General features: G+C 35.2%; 1 protein-coding gene across 1 annotated transcript in view; it reads left to right on the top strand.

The window, feature by feature from the left end:
* Positions 1-16853, top strand: part of LOC142225842 (uncharacterized) — an 87441-nt gene extending 70588 nt beyond the window's left edge. The window contains exon 2 of the transcript XR_012719451.1: positions 16791-16853. The gene's annotated coding sequence lies outside the window, so the exon portion shown is untranslated. The remainder of the gene's footprint in view (positions 1-16790) is intronic.
* The last annotated feature ends 7906 nt before the right edge of the window (positions 16854-24759 follow it).

Genomic DNA, 24759 nt, shown 5'->3' with positions numbered 1-24759 from the left:
ATTCCGCAAGCGCGAAGGATCCTCGACGCGACGATGAACGATCTGATTTGGACTCTGAACTCGTGAGATCTGTTTGCAAAATGGTTAATATAGCAGAATGAGGAAAAAGAAGCCATTCTGGATTTTTTGGCTTTATCAATCCGATGATGGATACATTTGACAACGACGATATAGCCGAATTTGAATTTATATTACTGTATTTTGTTTTTTAATGACAAGTGTGATTTAAATTTTTTTAAGTTTTACTTTTTATATTACAGTATTTTGTTACGTTATTTAAAGTACTTTTCTAATGTATATACATTAAATTTATTAATATTACTAAATATAAGTGAAACTAGGTTAGGTTAGGTGGCAGCCCGATGTATCAGGCTCACTTAGACTATTCAGTCCATTGTGATACCACATTGGTGAACTTCTCTCTTATCACTGAGTGCTGCCCGATTCCATGTTAGGCTCAATTACAAGGGGCCTCCTTTTTATAGCCGAGTCCGAACGGCGTTCCACATTGCAGTGAAACTACTTACAGAAGCTTTGAAACCCTCAGAAATGTCACCAGCATTACTGAGGTGGGATAATCCACCGCTGAAAAACTTTTTGGTGGTAAAGGCCGGTATGCACCTCTAGCGAAATTTTCGGTAGCAAAAAATTTATTGAATTCTACAACAAAAAAACAGGGCTGTGTACACAAATTTTAAACGAGCTAATCGCTTTTAAAAATTGTTAATATATGTTCCAAATATTCCTCAAATAAATTGTTTATTATTTACAGACCTTTTAAAACTTTTACGCACACAATGATTGTAATAAATTAAATGCTTGCTGCCAAAATATGCTTTTAACAACCCTGTTATTTTCATTAGAGGTGCGTGCCAGCTTACGAAATTGAACGCTACCGAAAATTTCGTTAGCATAAATAGCAATGCATTTCTTATGGGAATGAAATTTTTCGCTAGAGGTGCATACCGGCCTTAAGCATATTTTCTCTGCCAAGGTAAATATCCTTCATCAGAATTGAAATAATCTTTTATTTTATCGAGAACTATTATACCAGATTCATGTGATCTTCCTTGTGATGCATAGTTGGTGTCAGAAAAAAAGTGAATGATAGTATTTACGTTTTCGAGTTCTTATCATAAAATTGTGCAAATATACCATGTCCACAGAACATGGTTTTTGAAAGGCAAACAATTTTCGAGCACTTAATACCAAAACCATTTTCCACACAAAGTCGGGCTTTGCTAAGACAATAATTGAAGATTTGCTGCTTCTAGTCTAAAACTGCATTCCTAATGGGCTTGTAGGGTTTCACAATTCGATGATGTAGCGGGAATGTGTTAGAGAGTACGATGTAGTCACCTGCATATTATCAAATAAATTACAACACTGTATTTTGTAACTCCTTTTTATACTCATGTTTAATCTAGTCTGTTTTGAAATGTCATTTATTATCATTACTTTATCCGATTGTACTAAGATTCAAATTTTACCAGTCAGTCTGCAATAAGCCACAAGTGAATTAACAACAGGTTATGTGCCCAGGCTCAGTTTCGGGAAAACGAAGAAATAAATCGGACTTTACTTTGGAAGTATACATTTATAGAAAATACGCATGAAAGATGGTGATAATGTCAGAGAAAACTTAAACGACTTCTTCGACGCAGTAAACAAACTTAAAGAAATAAATGTTAGCATCGGAGACGATTTACTCGCAATTTTACTTCTTTATTGTTTGCCTGACTCATTTGAAACTTTTTGCTGTGCATTGGATACTACCCAATAAACACAAATGTTTGAAAAATGCTAAATTTCAACAAAGGATTAGGGTGATATTCAAGTTGAGAAATTGTTGAGAAAATCGCGTTCTCAACAAAAAACAGACATTACCCTCAACAGTGAAATGCAACACATTAGCAATAATTTCTCAAGTGTTATCCTCAAATTGAAATGCATCGCTACTCAATAATTTGTCAAACAATTTTCGATTCGAGTCAAAATCAAAATTAGCATCGATGCAAATACTTTTCAACCTAAATTTGTATGAATGATATCCCCACTTCAAATTGAAAGTCAAAGCCAAAATTCTATGAATTTTGTATAATTTATTAATTTTCATCAAAATAAAATATATAACAATATACTACATAATACACTACAATACCAATTGGTAAATAATAATCTTATTAAACATATAAACAAATAAGAACAAAAAAAAAAACAAACAACAAAACTTTAAATATCTTAAACATTATTTGTAAACACTTTTGCATTGATAATTCGATTTCCTTCCTGTTGGTGTCATAAAACAGCATTAAAATTTATTAATATGCGTGCAATTTGAAATTAGGATCATACTGGACCGCGGTTAGAATTGATTTCCAGCAGAAGGAATTCACAAAATATCAATTTTAAACTGATAATAGCATATAAATTAAACTGACGATGTGATGCACATTTTCACCCAGAAGTTGTTGATTTTAACAATTTTAATTGCTTGCACTTGTAATGTTTCTGGAAACTTTTTCTTGTCATAAGCCACTCATTTTTCATTGGTCAGCTTTTGAATGTTTACAAGAATGTAGCATCCAAAGATTTTAGTTTTCTGCAAGGAGATTTGAATTTAGTGACTTCTCTAAAATCAAGGCATATTAATAGAGGTAAAGTAACGAGCAAACGTGTGTACCCCCCATGATATTAATAATGTCAAACTAACATGGAAGATGGCATTTTGTGTATGTGTAGTGTGTATGTGTATGTGTATTGTTGAACGCATATATTAAGGAGCAAGTAGTTGAAAAGAAAACATCAACATTGTTGGATACTAACAATGATTCTCCATGTAACAAAGAACGTGCTGAACACGCATCACAGACCAATAATGCTAAGTGGTAATGCTGGAGAAACATCAAAAAGAAATCAACCACCCAAGTTGGCAACTTGGTTAAACAGGAACCTCAAGACAACGATTTGGAAAATACAATGGCACTTATCGAAGGACGAACCACAGATGGAACAGAACAAACTGTAACTCCGTCTAGACTTAACATTCTTCCAATTCAAATATACAAGAGCAACCGCTGGACACCGCAATACCAAATGCGGTGGAACATTCTGGTAATTCAGAGCAAATTGTAACTCCACCAAGACCAGTGGTGGTGCATCACCATCTTCTGAAAATGATACAGTTGGTGATCATTACAATACATTGGTTAATAATATAGATAATTCCCGATCGAATACACAAGCCCAATCTTCTTTTACAAGTGGTGTGGTCAAAGCGTAGTCATTCACGGTCACCACATGCTAGACGACATAGAAATCAGTCACATTCTCCTCCAACAAGATAACGCTCAGCGACACCAGAGCAAAGGAAACAAATCCAATGCGATGTCTTGAAATGTCTGAAATGGGCGATAGAACTGAAATACCTTCGACATCTAAAAGGCATCAATCTGACGTGGCTGTGAGCCATGAGAGTCATACAGCAAAAGAGTTTCCTTTGTCTGTGCCAGACATTGAAATTCATGATCAACTGGTTTATGGTAAGTCATGTATATTGGTGGGCAGCTCCATGTATGTTTTATTTTTAATATTGTTACGTTTTTATATTTAGGCGTTTTTAATTACCCGACAATTAAAACACAGTTCTTTTAAATAACGACAATCTACAATTTATTTACTATGACTTCACACTTTACAATTCGTCCACACTGAAGTTATTCGTTTGACGCTTTAATTAAGACTGACTCGTTAGCAGCATGTGAGCGCTTTTATATATGACGGTGTGGCAATACGAGAACATTCTGGTAGCACTACAATATTCTGGCAACGCCAGAACATTCTTAGACAATGCTAGAAGGATCTACGACCATTAAGTTATTCGTCTGGTGGCTGCCAAACACATACACACTCACATAGATATATGCTCGCATTACTACAACAACAATGACAATAGACAATGAGATGAAATGAGAATGCAGAATAACAAAGCAAAGGGGTTGCTATTCTATGAGAGAGTAAGAACTAACATTTCGGTAAGCAAACAAAAGAACATAAAAGAAATTCAGGAAAATACTAGAAAATGAATAGATGATTCCAACAAGTGATAGCAAAATTTTATCGTTACAATTTGAAATTTTAAATTAACGGAAACTAATTTAAATAAACTTATATCTATAATTATCAAATTCGTAACACTGCCTCCCGCTTAAGCCTGTTCGTCCCGAACAGGCACAGAACCTGTTCCGTAAGGAGTCAATCGTTCCAGATGTACAACTTTCATCTTTGATCTAGGGCTGTCGTCCTTCTGAATCCGGTATACAACATCATTGATCTTCTTGATGACTTTGTATGGGCCTTCCCACTGTGTTTGCAGTTTAGGACACAATCCTTTCTTTCGTTGCGGGTTAAACAGCAGAACCAATTCTTCTTCTTGGAAGCCCTCAGTATTTACAGCACGATCGTATCTCGCCTTCATTCTGTTGCTGACCATTTTTATTTTGTTGCGCACTGATTCGTGAACTTCACCGAAAGTGTTTGGGATGTCGTTTCTGTTTTTTTCCATGGCGAGCTCATTAGGTTTAGCGCCGAATATCAGATCTCCAGGCAACTTCAACTCAGTTCCGAATAGAACATTGGCCGGTGTTCGAGAGGTGGAATCATGAATGGCAGATCTATACGACAGCAAAAACTTTGGTATATGCTCGTCCCAGTCCCTCTGGCCGTTGTCCACTACTTTTCGAAGATGTTCCTCCAGAGTGCGATTAAACCTTTCTACCATGCCATCGGATTGTGGATGTAATGGTGTAGTCCTCGTTTTCTTGATACCAAGGGATTCACACATCTCTTTGAATATGGCCGATTCAAAATTTCTTCCCTGGTCTGAGTGAATCTCGGACGGCACACCGTAGCGACATATCCAGTTATTGTTGACAACATCCACAATCGTTTTTGCCTCTTGGTTTGGAATTGCATACACCTCCGGCCATTTGCTGAAGTAATCCATGACCACAAGGACATAACGGTTTCCAGAATCACTTACTGGGAAAGGGCCTGCCACGTCCATTGCTATTCTTTCAAACGGGGCTCCTGGTCTATATTCTTGCATAGGACCTCGACTTTTCCTTGTTGGACCTTTCGCCTTCATGCACTTCTCGCAATTGGCTACCCATTCAGCAATTGATTTCTGGCATCCAACCCAGTAGAATCGTTGCTTCACTTTCTCGGCTGTTTTGGTTATTCCCAGATGACCTCCACTGGGACCATTATGGAACTCCGCCAAAACTTCTCTTATTTTGGAATCCGGCACGATGATCAAATTTCGGCTGCTCTTGCCATCTTCGCTTTCCCATTTACGTTGCAGGGATCCATTGACTAGAACTAAACTATCCCATTGAGCCCAGTATGCTTTCATAAGTGGACTTTCGGCTGCGATGTCTTTCTTGCTGGGTTTCTTGTTCTCTTCCTTTGCCGAAATAATTTTGTTCAAAATGGGATCTTTACGCTGTTCTGTTGGCCAGTCCACCCCAGATTCGATGTGTAACAGCCGAATATCAACAATCTCCTCCTTATGTTCAGCTTTCGAGCAGTGCTTGCATTCTATACTGCAAGGTCGACGTGACAAAGCGTCAGCGTTACCGTGTTTTCCACCTTTTCTATGCTCGATACTGAAATCATAGCTTTGGAGCCTCTCGATCCAACGTGCCAGTTGAGCTTCCGGATTCTTGAATTGGAGCAACCATCGTAGAGCTGAGTGATCAGTCCTGAGCAAGAAGTGTTGTCCATACAAATATTTATGATAATGTTTTACACCCTCTATGACGGCTAGCAGCTCTCGTCGCGTTACACAGTAGTTCTTTTCGGGCTTGGACAACGTTCGGCTGAAATATCCGATGACATTCTCCTTGCCGTCTATCTGTTGGGATAGCACACCTCCAATACCATGCGCGCTAGCATCTGTATCCAAAACAAATTTTTCGCCCGGAATAGGATACGCTAGAACAGGAGCTGAACATAAAAGTTCTTTTAAATGTTGGAATGAATCCTCCTGTTCGTCGCTCCACTGGAACTTCTGACCTTTTTGCGTCAATTTATGGAGACTAGCGGCGATGCTGGCGAAGTTTGGGACGAATCGTCGGTAATATGTACATAACCCAAGGAAACTTCTTAATTCGTGGAGATTTCGGGGTCGTGGCCAATCTCTGACAGCTTGGATTTTGTCTTCATCGGTGGATATGCCCTCTGCAGTCACATGATGACCCAGGTATTTCACTTCCCGCTGGAAAAGGGAGCATTTCTTTGCGTTAAGGCGTAGACCAGCGGCTGACAATTGCTGGATAACGTCTTTCAAGTTCTTAAGGTGCTCGTCAAATGTTTTGCCCATCACTATGATGTCGTCCAAGTATATCAAGCACGACTTCCAGTGCAACCCCTTCAGTACCCGCTCCATCAATCTTTCGAAGGTAGCCGGAGCGTTGCAGAGCCCGAACGGCATTACATTGAATTGCCAGAGACCGCCATTAACGCCAAAAGCCGTCTTTTCCTTGTCTTTCTCGGCGATCTCTACTTGCCAATATCCACTCTGCAAATCAAGCGTAGAAAACCATGTTGTTCCGGCTAGTGTGTCCAACGTGTCATCAATGCGTGGAAGCGGATAACTGTCCTTTTTGGTGACATCATTCAGTTTTCTGTAGTCCACGCAGAATCGGGTACTTCCATCTTTCTTTTTGACCAGCACAACTGGGGAACACCAAGGACTTGATGATGGCTCGATCACTCCACTCTCCGCCATTTCCTTTATGAGCTTTTGAACTTCGTCTCTTTTTGCCAGGGGAACACTTCGTGGTGCCTGTTTTATGGGCCTTTCTTCTGCGGTTTTAATTTCATGTTTCACTACAGATGTTCTTCCTTGATTTCCCTTTTCAGAAGCAAAAGCAGAGGCGTTTTTCCGCAACAATTGCTTGGCTTTATTTCTCTCTGACGGCGATAGATGACGTGTCCAAGCCTCAAAATACCCTTCTAGATGTTTTCTCACTGCTCCATGTGTCTTTGATGAGTTGCCTTCCAAATTGACTATTGCCTCGGCTGGTGTACATTTTCCAATATCAGAAAATTTTGCAATTTGCTCATGATTGTCAGACATGTTCAAGACACGAACTGGTATTAGTCTCTCTTCGTTCGTTGTTACCAGGGCATTTGCTATCAAGATGTTGTTGCTTTTGTTTTCTGCTGGTTCAACAACCCACAATTGGCCGACTTCACAATCTCCATTCATAGAAACCCATATAATTGCTTCGGCATTCGGTGGTATAGACTCTGACTGGCTCGTTGTCAAACGTCTGACAGGTGTATTCTCGTCGTATCCCACGTTTACCGTTATTTCGGCATCGCACCATGTCATTACACGACGCTTCATATCCAGATTGAGGCCAAAAGCAATCATGAAATCCGCTCCAATTATAACTTCGTCTACTATATCGGCCACAATGAAATCATAAGTAACGGATTTGTTAGCAATAGTTAATTTTACGGTGACCTTTCCATATACGGTTGCGGGTTCCCCTGTAGCCGTGCGTAGCTTGACTCCAATCAGTGGTGTAACTTTTCCTTTTACTAAATCAGATCTAATGATAGACTTTGATGCACCAGTATCCAACGTCAAAGTACGCTTGTCGCCATTAATAACACCCGCAATAGTTAAATTGTTATTTTTCTGTTGAACTATTGCTATGGAGATGGTGGGGCCATCGTCTGTGGGAGCCAGCTCTTGCCCCGCTGAACTAGCTCGATTTAGTTTAAAGGTGACTCACTTGACTGTGGGGTCACCTTCTTATGGCTATTGTTTAATGGAGATGGTGATGTGGACCTTGACCGTTTGCGTCGTGCTTTGCATTCTCGAGCTAGATGTCCCGGCTTATCACAGTTATAGCATTTGATCCGGGATTTATTTGCCTCTTGCTTCATTTCTTGCATTGCCTGCTTCATGGCCTCTTTCATCGACTCAATAACGGACTTTGATTCATCACACTCTGTCTCTACTTTACGTACCTTGTGAATTTGAGGCCGCGCTAGCAATCTCGCAGTCTCCTGTGCAAGTGCGAATGTTACTGTTTCAGCGAATGTAGCCTTTTGTGACGCATATGTTGCACATTTTATATCTGGGTCTCGAATTCCATTGACGAAGGTTTCAATCTTGATGCGGTCCACAAGAGGATGACTCTCACCTGGGTATGTCAAAAGCACTAGCCGCTCAACTTCTGTTGCGAAATCTTGTAGGGTTTCATTCGATTTCTGGATTCTTCCTCTCAATTCCATTCTGAAGATGTCCTGCTTGTGCTCTCCACCATACTTGCGTTGAAGTGCCGCTATTACTTCATTATAGTTATTTCTAGAAGCAGCGGGAATGCTTTGTATCACATCAGCAGCATTGCCCTTTAATGCCAATAGAAGTTCAATTGCTTTATCATCGTCATTCCACAAATTTCTACAAGCAACCATTTCGAATTGGAATTTGAAGACATCAAATGACGTTGAGCCATCGCAAACAGGAGTTTTGATTTTTGAGCCCTCGATGACGCGCACTGGACCACCTTTAATTTCCAGCTCTGACATTTTTTTCTCAAGGTGTAGAAATTTTTCATCGTGAACCACAAATTTCTTATCCAATTCCACAATTTGATTTTCTATATGGTCCACACGTTTCTCCATGCCTTCAGAAATTTGTTGTAATTTTTCGTTGACCATTCTAGAATTTTCGTCGAATTTTTCCTCCAATTTTCTAGAATTTTCTTTCATTTTTCTAGAATTTGCTTCCATTTGTAGGGCATTTTCTTTCAGCAATTTTCTAGAATTTTCTTCCATTTTTCTAGAATTTTCTTCCATTTTTCTAGAATTTTCTTCCATTTTTCTAGAATTCTCATCCATGATTTTTCTAGAGTTTTCTTCCATCATTTTGCTTAAAACATTGAGCATTGAGGTGTAATCCACAACACTTGAAGCCACAGATGGATTTTCTACACTGCTGGTATTGACGAGTATTGATTCGTCAATGTCCTCCTTATAATCAAACTCATGCGTCGCAATGTCCATATTACGCCGTTCAAACTCTTCCAGTAGACGCTTTTGAAGCTGGGCCTTATTGCCTGTTGTCGGCAGGTCCAGTTTGCTCAATTCCTTTTTTAAGTCTTCCACACGAAGCTCATTAAACTTCATTGTAGATTTTTTTTTCGTTATTTCACTTCCGACACCAATTGTTACGTTTTTTATATTTAGGCGTTTTTAATTACCCGACAATTAAAACACAGTTCTTTTAAATAACGACAATCTACAATTTATTTACTATGACTTCACACTTTACAATTCGTTCACACTGAAGTTATTCGTTTGACGCTTTAATTAAGACTGACTCGTTAGCAGCATGTGAGCGCTTTTATATATGACAGTGTGGCAATACGAGAACATTCTGGTAGCACTACAATATTCTGGCAACGCCAGAACATTCTTAGACAATGCTAGAAGGATCTACGACCATTAAGCTGTTCATCTGGTGGCTGCCAAACACATACACACTCACATAGATATATGCTCGCATTACTACAACAACAATGAGATGAGATGAGAGTGCAGAATAACAAAGCAAAGGGGTTGCTATTCTATGAGAGAGTACCCTGCCAGCATTTCAAGGTTCCATTTCATCTTCATCGCTACTACAGACTCGTAAATGTCACTACAACCATCCTACTGTGATGGGGGGCAGCATATCATAAAGTACAAAATGTACTTCATACATGTATTTTGCCATCACTACTTTTACAAAAGCCATTTTATTTTTTGTGAAACGCCAAGCGCAACCAGCTTGTTATATTTTATTTAAATAAAAACGAAAATAAAGTTCTGAAAACATAGTTTTTACGCTTAGAATTGTGAAAGGTATATTGGTGAACAATTTTTGATTTTCCAAATGGAATAAAGTGATTATTTTTCAAATATTTTATAGACACGCTGCCTCCATCGAATAAAAGCACTGGCTGATAGACGCTGCAACATGTAACTCGCTACTTGTAACTCTACATCATCATTAATGCAAAAAATTATGTTAAATGTGATGTGATAGTGGTATAAATGTTATATTTTTAAGAATTTGTAAATGATTAATCAAATTAATAAATATCTAAACAAACGTGTTTTACTCGACCACAATGATTCTTTTACCACTATCTTAAAATGTACTTTTTCTGATTGTTTGGAGGGTCTCTTATTGGCGTCGTTCTAAATTGATCTATAAAGGCACCTAATAATTGCACTCATGCGAAACCTTTTTGTAGTAACTTGGCGTGGTACAACTTCTCAATAGTGACGGCGCTTTTCCGACGAGTTTTTGATATCGTATATGATTGTTTTCGACGTACTGGGGATTCTCAGAAGCGCCCCCAAATTCAAAAAATGTTGGCAGGGTAAGAACTAACACTTTTTTTATATACTGTTTTCTTTGAAGCCATTTGCATTCTTTGGGGATTGACCTCAAATTTTTACCAGTACATCGCATTGTTTGGGGACATCCATTGTTTGAATTCAGGAAGAAAAAATTTGTGCTTTTTGTGTTTATATAATGATCCTATATATGCCACGTTTTCCCCTATATATTTATTATTTCCTTAATTTTTGGATTACTGAAATATTCGATTCCATTCAACAATGTTGCCACCGATCTCTAAATATCCAATGTACATTGCCTCTCTCTGTTGCCTTTTGTGTGGGTGTGTGTGCGTGTGTATGCCCATACCAGTGCTGCCGCTAGTGAAAAATTGAGTGAAGTAGATTTTGGGAAAAAGTGGAGTAGATTGAATAAAATTGAAGTAGCATACATTTTTGAAAACAAAATAGAATTCATTTTATTATACCTTCCACCATAGGATAACTTTGTCATTCCGTTTGTAACACATCGAAATATTGCTGTAAGACCCTATAAAGTATATATATTCTGGGTCGTGGTGCAGTTCTGAGTCGATCTGATGTCCGTCCGTCTGTTGAAATCACGCTAACTTCCGAACGGAAGAAGCTATCGACTTGAAACTTGGCACAAGTAGTTGTTATTGATGTAGGTCGGATGGTATTACAAATGGGCCATATCGGTCCACTTTTACGTATAGCCCCCATATAAACGGACCCTCAAATTTGGCTTGCGGGGACTCTAAGAGAAGCAAATTTCATCCGATCCAGCTGAAATTTGGTACATGGTTTCAGCATATGATCTCTAACAACCATGCAAAAATTGGTCCACATCGGTCAATAATTATATATAGCCCCCATATAAACTGATCCCCCGAATTTGGCTTGCGGAACCTCTAAGAGAACCAAATTTCATCCGATCCGGCTGAAATTTGGTACACGGCGTAAGTATATGGTCTCTAACAACGATGCAAAAATTGGTCCACATCGGTTAATAATGATTAAAACCGCTATGTTCATGGTAATTAAAGGAATAGGAAAAACAATTAGGTAATATGGGGAAAAATTTAAAAATTTGAAGCAGAACAAAAAGTGAAGCAGATTTTTAGAAGAAGGAGTGACGAAGTAAATTTTGTGAAAATGAAGCAAAATACTTCGATTGAAGTAGTAGCGGCAGCACTGGCCCATACATAACATATACAACAAAGAGTATTCTCTACTATACTCTCCCACTAGACAAGAGTAGATAACTATTTCTTTTTTTATATGTGCATTTCAATGTTGATTTTTCAAATGCTGTGCAGTCTCGGTTGAGCACTCAATCGAGCAGGTCATGCGTTCGGGTGCTGTTGAATTCTTTTGTATAGGGGAAATAAATTTACTAATAGGTTTTGTATAAATGATGGGGATATGTTACATACACAATAGGATGAATTTCTAAAATATATATATTTGAAATTTTCTAAAATATATATTTCTGTAGACTTCTTTTTTTCAAATTATCGTTATCAATGGGAAAATAGGTTTCAATAAAATGTAATTTAAAATTATTCATTTAAATTTTGTTAAAAAGTATACACAAAAGTAAACCAACTAGGAAAGAAAATGTAGGTTAATTTTTTAAAATGTTAACTAAACTTATTACAAACCTCGATACAATAAAACTAAGTATATATTTTCCTACAAATTGAAGAAAATGTATTATACATCATTAACTAAAGTAACAAAAATAATTAAAATGTAACTTTCATATTGTAATTCTCATATTGGAACACTTTTCTTAAAATATAATAATTTCCACGAACTAAAGTAAAAGTAAATTGGCTTTACGTTTCTATACAAAAAAGTGAATCTAGCACAATAACGACAATTTAACTGTGTTTTAGTTCATGAAAATTATTTTTTTAATTTTTAATCATTTTTTGAACGATAGTCAAATAAACTAAACGAAGGGAAAAATTATATGCAATGATATAAGTATAAAGATTTACTAAATTCATAATTTTACGAAATTTTCTTTAACGAGTAAAAACAAATGAATAATAAATTTTTTGAATATGAAAAATACTTATTTATTTTTGTGATATCGTCATTTGTATTACAGTTTATTAACAATGTACTAAAATTCACCTACACTATCCTTCCTGGATGGTTGGACCAAATGGAATTTGGTTGATTTTGGTCCATTTTCGCCAAATCGGTAATTTTTCAAACTTTTTAAAATTTTGACAAAATTTTCTGTAGAAAAAAAATTTTGACAAAAATTTCTATAGAAATAAAATTTAACAAAAAAAATCTGTAGAATAAAATTCCGATGGTCGGACCAAATGGAATCTGGTTGATTTTGGTCAATTTTCGCCAAATCGGTAATTTTTCAATTTTTTTTTAATTTTGACCAAATTTTTTGTAGAAATACAATTTTTACAAAAATTTCTATAGAAATATAATTTAAAAAAAAATCTATAGAAACAAAATTATACCAAAATTTTCTATAGAAATGAAATTATGCCAAAATTTTCTATAGAAATAACATTTTGACAAAATCGTATGTAGAAATTAAATTTGGACAAAATTTTCTATAAAAATAAAATTTGGACAAAATTTTCTATAGAAATAAAATTTGGAGAAAATTTTCTTTGGAAATAAAATTTGGAAAAAAAATTTCTTTAGAAATAAAATTTGGATACATTTTTCTATATAAATAAAATTTGGACAAAATTTTCTATAGAAATAAAGGTTTGACAAAATTCTCTATAGAAATAAAATCTTGACAAAATCGTCTATAGAAAAAAAAAAATGACAACATTTTCTACAAACATAAAAATTTTGAATAGAAATAAACATTTGACAAAAATTTTCTATCGAAGTAAAATTAAAAAAAAAAATTAAATTAATTTAATTTAATTTCGAAAAACTCCAGTAATTTCGAAAATATCCAATTTTGGATAAATGTTGGTCCAAACTAAAAATATATTGTGGCAACGCTGTTGGATATATGGAAAATTGTGCCAACGGTTCTATTTCATAGAATCTTATGTTAAAATTTAGATTTCATTATAGTTAACATTTATTTTCAATTTCTATAAAATTTTGTCACAATTTCTGCTTCTTTAGAATATTTGATAAGATTTCTAAAAAATAAAATTACCAATAACAGAGATATATACGCTCGTTAGCCTATAGGCAGTAATTAGATAGACAAATTTCAACCAGATCGGATGAAACCTGTTATTAAAGTGTAGGTAACTTTCTCGTATAATAATTTCAAAATTTCTACTTCGATACAATTTCTGTTTTCTTTTTCTATACAAAACTTTTTCCAAATATAACAGAAGTTCATTTTCAAAATTTAGTTTTAAGGATCTAAAACATCTTTATCTTTCTACATGTTTCGAAAATATGAGGAAAATGTGTAGATGATTGTTATTTATTGTGTGCACTGGTTCCAAACATTCATTCTTATTTAGTACCATTTCAACTATATCATCCTCGGTATCTATCGTGTTGCTCACACTTATGGTCTCTTTATACCCAGTGGGGGAATCGAGAAGGACCTTGCAAATTCAGGCATGTTAAATGCCTTAAATTGGAAGGAGTTGTGTTTATAAGACATGCATGTGTACTGATTTTACATTCATCGGAAGCCTTCTAAAATCAGACCTGTATTTAAGCATTGCGTTTCATTTACTTTTTCATTTTATACACCCGGACATTCTCTTTGCCTTCTTTATAGAAGTTGTATAGCATGGGTGTTAAAATTATGTAGCAAGAGAGTTGTCTTGTGCTCTCGTTTAAAAGAGAGCTTTAAAATTGTTTACATTCCTATTAATTTATAATTAGAATGCATTTGTAATGCCTTTGGAAATCAAATGGCTATTTTATATTATGACAATCCCAGACTTACAAATAGAAATGAATGGGCATGTAATTGCATTGCTTTCCACTTCCAAAAATAAGCTATTAAGAATGGGAATTGTACTTTAAAATTTTCTACCCCTAAACAAAAACAAAAATTAAACATAGCAACATTTGAAATTTATAACTATTTATGTCAGAAAATATTTTCATTAATTGTCTTTGTGTAATTAACGTTAACCATTTCTTGTATTGTGTTCTTAATATTGTGAAATTTTGAAAAGTTAAACTTTTAAAGGTAAGTTAAAATATGAGTCGCGCAACTCTAAAAAGACGTATTAAACTCGAAAGAGAAGAAATTATTAAAAAACTAAAAGCAGGTGACGTTGGAAATCAGCCAAATGAATGTGAAGCAAATGAGCCATTGCATGAAAATGTACAAGAATGCAGTCGACAAAATAATGAAAGTATAGAATTAGAGGACATAGAACATATAAATGCAATGTCAAGTGAGGGAACACTCGTAGAAAAACTACGAATGTGGTATGAAACATTTCACCCTACACGAAGATGTGTAAATGGCTTGTTAGGGGTTTTAAACTCAGAAAATATTGATGTTCCCCGATCTTTAGATGGTGTGTTGGGTAGAACTAATGAAAAAATTATAATAACTGTATCACCTGGCTCCTATTACCACCTAGGTTTAAGCCACCACTTAAAGAAACTTTCTACAAATTTGGTAGAAAATGTAAATCGAATTATAATTGATATTGGTGATGATGGGTTGCCTCTATTTAAAAGTTCTTCTAAATGTGTATGGCCCATAATGGGAAGAATTATTAATATTAAAAATTCAACAGTATTTTTAATCGGATGCTACGTGGGTACCCAAAAACCGTATAATGTAGACAATTATTTACATGACTTTATATATGAACTACAACCCCTTACTGAGCACGGAGTTTATGTGCAAGACAAAAAGTTGACCATTGAAATACGTGCGTTTATATGCGATACTCCTGCTAGAGCATTTTTATGTAATATAGTAAGTCACAACTCACTAAACGGATGCATGAAATGTAACCAGCAAGGTAAAAGTATAAACCCTGTAACCACTTATTCTTCGTCTATTGCTCCATTAAGGACAGACGAAGATTTTTTTAATCGAAAACAGAAGAGTTTCCACAAAAGTCAAAAGCATGGTGGACTTGAGAAAATAGGAATTAAAATGGTTACTCAATTTCCGTTAGAACCAATGCACCTCATAGATTTGGGTGTTACCAAAAAAATAATCACAGCGCTTCTGCAAAGAAAAGATTTTATATCCAAAAAAACTTAACAATATTATCGGATCGCCTAGTACAAATGACGCCATACGTTCCACAAGAATTCCAGAGGAATCCTAGGGGACTAGATGAAATAAAGCGTTGGAAAGCTACAGAGTTTAGACAATTCACTTTATATTATGGACCCATAGTTCTTAAAGATTTGACAAATGAAAACTTTTATTACGAAATGCTCCTATTACACTCAGCTTACAGACTATTGTCAACACCCAAGCATTTTCTTGCAAATATTAGTACTTCAGAGGAACTTTTAAAACAATTTGTTGAAAACTTTGAAACAATATTTGGGGATGATAGCTTGGTGTTTAATGTACATAGCTTGCTCCATTTGCCAAAATGTGCTCAAGATTTCGGCAGTGCACCTGAATTTTCCGCTTACTGCTACGAAAATTTTTTGCAAGAAGTAAAGAAACGCATTAGATGCCCAACAAATATATTGGAGCAAATAAAAAATCAATTTTATAATATACCTTTAACACAAAGCAAAAAATATCTCAGCATTAAAAAGGCACGGGGAGGCAAAATAATCGGTATTCAAACAGAAAATTTTTTTCTTAGCGCAATACGTCCAAATAATTTCTGTTCTGTGTATCCTTTTATACCTATCATTATTACTGGATTTAGCGATAATGGTTCTATAAAAGGTAAAAGAATTCAAAATCTAAAAAACTTTTACGAACTTCCAGTTATGTCCTCGAGTTTGGGAATATATGTAGGTGATTTAATAAATGATACAGAGGAAGAAACATTTTCGTTTACATCTATATACTGTAAGATGATAGCATTTCATATGAATGGTTCAATGATAATATTCCCCTTAATTCATACTTGCTATTAAATTTATTATATCATAAGTTCTTAGTACTCACCTTATGATATAATAAATTTAATAGAGTTTAGCCGCTAAAATCAAAAATATACCAGTAAAACAAGCATAAAATTATACCTACTTATAACTTGATGGGGAAATGACCCAAAACAACGTTTTATAAAGTTTGTATTCTTTAAAATAGATTATTAAAGAAAAGTAATCGTGAAAACTGGCGATTTTAGCGGCCAAATTCAAACTTAATAACCACCTATACACAAAAGTAAATTAAGAAATTAATTAAACTGGTGCTGACAAATTTTACTGAATTATAGAGTGACAGATGACAATGGAGATGAAAAATGGCTTATCAATGCGAATTTTGCAAAAACTGAAAGGCAAGTGTTTTATTTTATTGTTTTATTTACATTTTTTTAAAATTAATTTTAATTTTTCCAGATCTCGACAACAAATTGGGAGATATGCAAACACAAAATGAACTTCAGGCGAAACAAATAAACGAGTTAAAGGAAAAACTTGACAATTCAAACAAAGTAATAGCTACGGAACTGTCTGCCATTAAAATTTATTTTAAAGAGATTGTGGACCAAAATAGTAAGAAAAGATCATCTACCACCTATTTCTCAATTGAGACAGTGGAAGATATGCGTAGCTTAGAGAGAAAATTAGAAGAAGAAGACGATAATGAAATTTTACAAGCTGTAAAAAAAATTATACAAAGAGGAGGATTTCAAAAGAATTTTAAATATTTGATTGGCAAAAACATTGTAAAAGAGTTTAATTATGATGGATTCCAAGGAAAAGAATCCTTTAAATATTTCAAAAACATAGACTCTCTATTTTTTAAAACGTCTGCTGAAGAATTGAGCACGTTTGATGTTTACAAAAATACAATAAAGAAAGCGTTTAAAAAAGAGAAAAACAAAATATACAAAGCAAAATGCTTAGAAAATAAACAAGTCCATGAAAACTAATATTATAATAGCTTAGTTATTAATAAAAATTTTAATAAGTATTCGAAATATGAAAATGTAAAAATGTATGAGTTTTTTTGGTTTTGTTATCAATTATTATTTTATTGCTATGAATTATTTATTGTTATTAATTATTATTTTATTACATGAATTATATATTTATTGATCTCTGTATGTAAAAATTTATAAGTTTTTATGGTTTTGTTATTAATTATTTTAATGCTGTAAATAGAATTATCTCTTTATTGATCTCTTAACTGTAAACCTTTTAATTTAGTAATACATATTTTTAAATAAAAGCATAAATTTATAACTCTGTTTTTTATTGATCATGAAGGCATTATTTTGGGAAGGTACGGGGAAGCCCTTCTTAAACAATTCTACAGCACATGGAAATTTCCTGATTTTTTATTCTTTCGAGTACGCCTTCTTCGTGTAGCGCTGCAACATGCCTGCAATAAGAAGGGGTGGAGGTGTAGTTCAATTTTCAGTAATTATGTATGAATCCTAATATACACCCCTGTAGAACTCCTTCTGTTTATAGGGCTGGTGAACGCCCTTTTATGTAAGCTACAAAGAAGGCCTTGCCCTCCAATCTCACCCTATGTTAAATGGAAAGGAAGGTGTAATGTCCTAAGCAGGCCTCTGTAATGCCTACACGGATGAAAAAGGCTGTTTTTCATATGTTTGGCTATAAACATTATATGTTTGGAACACAAATTTTTAAACACAATATTTTTGAGTGCAAGCATATAATGTTCATAAACTAGCATAACATGTTTGGGACATATATGTTAATATGTTAGAACATATTATGTTTGGGACATAAAATGTTTGTAAATATAATATGCTTGGATGCAAACATATATTAATTTAGAAATAGCCTATAAACATATACATTAGCCTAATGTTAAAATATAGTGGCAGTAACCTGCAATCGTTTTATCTGTTATTTTCAATTCAGCAACGTTCAGAATTTTCTACATTTCCAAATTGTCTATATTTTTTGGCGGATTTAGCCAATAAAATAAATTCATTATATGCTTTTTGCCCTTGTAGACGTTGTGGGCGCCCATTAACTGAATAGTTTGTAAATGCTCTACAACCTTGTACAGGACAATTCATTGTTTTGTACTATATCGCAGAGAATTACACTGTGACGCAATTTTCAACTTTTTAGCTCCAACAAAAAATCACTTATCCCTGTGATAATAGATCAAGCTGTAGTCGAAAAACGGGAAAAAATCGGTGAAACCATGGTAATTTTTTCGGCATTTTTGGGGTTTTGAGCATGAACATGAAATTTTTCCGACATAATATATTCATCACTTTTGTTGGCCTAGCAATCTAGCAAAATCCAGAAACTACTTTTGTCCTCTCATTGAGTACTTTCAGCTGGGATAAGTGATGTTTTGTTTGGATTTTTTGTGTTGCACTGTGTTATCAATACTTTTGATGAAACTCCCATTTCGCTAAATTTGTTATCAAGAAAAGCTTTTATGCAGCTGCGTAGTAATTTGATTGTGGGTTCTTTACATAATTGCGTCAGTTTAAGACCACTTTCCAATAGTAAAGCACGCAAAGCCGACACCAACGATCGTAATTAACTTAAATTATCAAATTTTCTTCCCTCTGCGTTTATAATTCTAGTCATATAATTGAGGACAGAGTTAAACCGTGCAGACTCTCTATCGATGGCTTCTGCATAGAAGCGACACATTAGAAATCCAATGGTAATATTTTGTTGAAGACAAACCATGGAATTTGTTGAAGGTTTCCTTTCAGATTTTGTTTTATCTGGAATAGGAGAATATTTGTCATTGTATTCCTAAGGAATATATAATAGCAATAATTACCTTCATCGGTGTCAACATGTTGATGTTCCCAAAAAATGAATGTGGGTTGAATATGGGTCATTGCTCATCGTAAGTAGGAAAATACAATGTGGAAAAATGAAGCCACCGATTCATGGGGTAGAGAGCTCAATGTTTTAAACGATCCTCGTCTAGGCTCTCGTTCCTGATCCAAGCAAAGGGCTGATACACCTTGTATGAGATCACTAAGACTTGCCAGAAGTCCCACATGATTTATTGCTATTGCATCTCTTAGATTCCTTAATGCCTCCATTCGTACACTCGAACCATGGTGTTTCAGTTTAGCGATACATTCTTTACGGAATATATAAATAAAATACATAGTATATAAATAAAAGAGTTTTGTAAGAAAATTCTTTTATTTTCTTTCCAGTTTCTAACAAGTAAGCAATAGTTTCGTAAAACTAACCCCATACAAACAACACAATGTAAATAAAGGCAATATGTATGTAAACAAAGAATGTAAACAAACCTTCTAAACGTAAACAAAGCCTTTGATAAGATGAATGTGGATATTAGTCACCTGATTGCATGACTTTACCTGGATTAATATGCCTTGCTCTAAAATGTTGATTTAATTTTTCATATTGACGTACCAATTAGTATAAAATATTTGAATCAGTTCCAGTTAATTGTCCACCACTTTTTAATGTTTTCAAGAACGTAGAATCCATAATTTTAGTTTTCTGCAAAGAGATATACATTTAGTGACTTTTAGTGGTTTTTTTCGTTGCATTTTAGGGTAGTGTTTTGTCAAAGTCTTCTCATATTATCTTCAACACCTTTTCAAAGATTTCGTCGACATTTTGGCAAATTGGAAGTAATTCGCAAACAATTTGAAGATGTATTGAAGATGAGCTATTTCAAGTCAAGTTAAATTTATGTTTAAAATTATATTTGCCCTCAAACTGAAAAGTTGTTGCATTTGAAAAACGCTCATCCTGTGTTTATTGGGTAGATACGAACTCCCAACACCCGACGTGCTTAGAGTCAAAATACTTGAAGAGGACCAATCACGCAAATTAAAAAAAACGAACGGGATGAACATAACCTCTCTTACATTTCTAAACATATATATGTTTATATGAAATTTCTAGATTAATATATGTTTGTATCCAGAAATGTTTAAGAAAATTTAATGTCCCAAATATAATATGCTCTAACATATTTGTATATAGTAGATTATGAACATTATATGCTTGCACATAAAAAGGATGTGCTAAAAATTTGAGTTCCAAACAAATAATTTTTACATCGAGACATATAAAAACAGTGTTTTTCGTCCGTGTAGGTATCATCAGTGATATATACCAAATCAGCAATGGCTGGTGGAAATAGCTCCTCATATTTGCAAATGGGAACGTTTGCGATCAATAATGGCCAAAGCCAATTGGAATGTTTCGACAACCAATTTCTTTTATGTACTTCTTTATTAATGCGATCTATCTTACATTGATATTTGACATTATTTGTGGTTTTTGCAAATTGTACTTCAATAGTGTCGACCCAGTGGTCAACCCAGTGGTCAACCCCTATTAAACACTAAATTTCAATTTTAAATTTATGTATGCATCTACACACATATACCTATGTATAAATATGTATATAATTGTATGTATATGCACACATATGTTAGATAGTGAATTAAACTAGTAAATCCTGCGGGGCTTTCCTTTTAAGTATTTTAAATGTTTCTCGACTTGGCATTAAGTTTGAAGCAAGCGGATTTGGGTTGTTTTCATTTTTTATTTTGTAGGATAAAAGTTGATACAATTTCGTCTTTTACTGTCTTTATATTCAGTTCTTCATGGAGGCGTTGATTGGTTATGTAGGTTAGGTTAGGTTATGTGGCAGCCCGATGTATCAGGCTCACTTAGACTATTCAGTCCATTGTGATACCACAGTGGTGAACTTCTCTCTTATCACTGAGTGCTGCCCGATTCCATGTTAAGCTCAATGACAAGGGGCCTCCTTTTTATAGCCGAGTCCGAACGGCGTTCCACATTCCAGTGAAACCACTTAGAGAAGCTTTGAAACCCTCAGAAATGTCACCAGCATTACTGAGGTGGGATAATCCACCGCTGAAAAACTTTTTGGTGTTCGGTCGTAGCAGGAATCGAACCCACGACCTTGTGTATGCAAGGCGGGCATGCTAACCATTGCACCACGGTGGCTCCCTTATGTACGTGGGAGCATTTGTTATTGTTTCTCAATACTTTCGATTAAATCTGTTGTAGCACTTTTATATTTGTACTAGCGTAACCCGGCCCGCTTCGCTGCGTCTCCGGAAGCATGTTTTCGTTAACTTAGTCAACCATATCCTTCGATCTGAAAACGAACTCGAAAAGATTTGAACTCTTTTAAAGAGTATGGTCAGGGGAAGTCTGGCACAAAAACTGAATTACTGATTAATCAATCCATGGTTTCCACACACGTGTCCCGTACATTTCAAAAAATCGGACTACTTGCTTTTTCGTTTATATACAGACATAGAGCAGTTATGCAGATATAAAACGGACCGGCTTAAAAAACGTCGAATAGGGGTATTCCCTTTCAACCAATTTTTTTAATAGTTCTGTATTCAAATCGTTGGACAATCTTCTAAATTTACTGTGAATTTCAAGCGTGGTTTGTCAAGGGGAGGTATACTTCTCTTTAACATACCGCCCAATAAATCGGAAAAAGTAAAAGTACTTAAAAATTTACCATATTAACATTTGTTAATATGTTGGTCATTGAGAACATTCCTTTCCCAAACATATACTGGAAAAAGAAGCACCCTCTTCATGTAAATGTGGTGCAATGGTTAGCATGCCCGCCTTGCATACACAAGGTCGTGTGTTCGATTCCTGCTTCGACCGAACACCAAACAGTTTTTCAGCAGTGGATTATCCCACCTCAGTAATGCTGGTGACATTTCTGAGGGTTTCAAAGCTTCTCTAAGTGGTTTCATTGCAATGTGGAACGCCGTTCGGACTCGGCTATAAAAAGGAGGTCCCTTGTCATTGAGCTTAACATGGAATCGGGCAGCACTCAATGATAAGAGAGAAGTTCACCAATGTGGTATCACAATGGACTGAATAGTCTAAGTGAGCCTGATACATCGGATAATTGTGTTCCAATTTTCAAAAAGGCCAAGGGGCAGGTCCCCCTTTCTGTCCAAATATTAAAAAATCGGGTGCCCCATAATAAATTCATAGCTCTGTAAATCTCAAGTAAATCAGAGAATTTTTGTTTTTTACCCGTAGTTTAAACAAAAATCGTGTCTAGACATCGCCCCTACCCTTCCTTAGAAATTTCACCAAAATCGGATAACTTTGGGTCATTTTTGAAAAAGTCGGGTCCCCCTCCCCCACCAGATGTCAAAAAATGAGGTACCCTATTTTCACCACATGATTACCCTTAACGTTCCTCGAACATTTTTCATGTGAAAAAATAAAATAATTTTATAACAAAAGCAACTGCGATGAATTCAAACTACAAATTTTTGTAATGTGCGCTGTACATAAAAAGTTTTTTCCGTTGAAACTTTTCTTGAATTTTCTATAAACCTCACGGAGACCGAAACCTTTCCAACGAATGCAAATTGGAGTTGCATCAGAGATGCAACTCAAGTTTGCATCTCTGATGCAACTCCAGTATAAAAAAAAGTTCTCGCTTTTCCGTTGAATCTTTTCTTGAATTTGCTATAAACCTCACGGAGCCCCAGACCTTTCCAACGAATGCAAAACCGTGGAAATCGGTTCGTGCGTTCTGGAGTTATTGGAAAGCCCGACTTATTTTTATTATGTTAACATTTCGTTTGGTGATTAAAAGATAAAGAAAAATTTTTAATTTTATTTTATATTTGAAAAAGAAACATTTTATTTCATTTCACAGGAGTAATGAATTTATTTCGATTACAAAAATAAAGTGTTATTTAGATGAACTTGTCTAAATGAGAGTGAATCCAAAGTAATTACTGAATCGAAGTGTTATTATTATTCGTTTCATTCTTTGGTAAACCACATTTTTTGTTTTTTGGTTTGACGTTAACACAAACACATGTGAAAAACAATGATTTTCTAAATTTATCCCGCAAACACTAAGCGATTGGCCTCACGACTTGTTAATGGTTATTGCGAACGCAAGGCGAACTAGACATTTCAATCTTTTGAAGTCAAACGGAAGATCAGTCGGAATCATTGGTATTCGAGGAATACATACATTTTCACCTGCGTACTTTCCGTTAATAATGGTTGCCTCAAAAAAATTCGGGATAAGTCTTTTTACCGAAAGTCGAGCTCCGTTGCAAAGTCGCGCTTCTATCACGTTTCGAAAATTCGTGATAGAAGCGGGCAATATGGTACAATAAATTCATTTCCGATCTCAAAATATTGATTTTTGACTTTAACATTGATAGTTCGACCATTATTTTCTTCTGAACGCCGACGATAAACTGGATATCCATCGTTACCTGTGACTGTTTCAGCAACTAACGGTCCCGGATATCGTTTTGTGCAGTTTCCATCAGCCATGCAAGGTGATAATGGATTTAATGCACCGCACGGTCCATGCACCATCTGTGTTGTCACAATGTCGTGTAGGTGGGGATCAGTGATTGGATCAGGAATTTCCTTTGAATGTAATTTGTTCAGCAAGCAAATTAGTATATGAGCATGCGGTAGTCCACATTTCTGCCATTCCACCGAGTACATACAACAACGTGTGTCACCAAAAACTAGATACGTAGTAAGGACATCCATCATAACCTTGAGTTTTTGCTGAAATACTCTGGCGATTATGTCATGGCGATCTTTTGGTTTTTGGCCCGGTTCCAACTCACGTTCAATTTCCGTCCACTACGGATTGCAGGTGAACGTAATAAATAAATCCGGAGTTCCATAATTTCGCACGTAGCGTCTTGAGCGTATTCGTGCATGTGACGTGGGCTTCCGGTATAAGATGATGGGAGAATCGTCAGACGTCCAATATTCTGAACATCACCATCTGAATAAATAGCATCACGCAAGTGTATATAGTCCTCAGATTGTAGCTTTGCTGAATCGGATCAACCCTAAACGTTTGGTCTCGACTTTGACATACATATCGACAGCGAATTTCTGGTATAGCCGACGGCACTTAAGAATGACATTCTCCTCGTGTGTACGAATCATCATACGATACGCATAGTAATTCATTGAGCTTAGATTTTTATTCGTTGATACCCCTGAAAATGCAAAATTAAATGAATTGTTAATGGAAGCAAATAATAGCAATAATTAGTGTGTACCTGTAATTGGATCGACCATATTCAACGTGATGTCGTATCCGTCTTGCCCTTGCCAATAAATGATTGGATATTGAAACGCATCATACAACCGAGGTGTCTCGTTTACACGATGCATGATATTGCTTCTTCTTAACGATTAAGTTATTTCACAGTGCCCACAATG

Source organism: Haematobia irritans, chromosome 2, assembly GCF_050003625.1.
Source record: "Haematobia irritans isolate KBUSLIRL chromosome 2, ASM5000362v1, whole genome shotgun sequence".
NCBI lineage: Eukaryota > Metazoa > Arthropoda > Insecta > Diptera > Muscidae > Haematobia > Haematobia irritans.
Note: the sequence above shows the minus strand (reverse complement) of the source record. Positions and strands in the feature narration are given on the sequence as shown.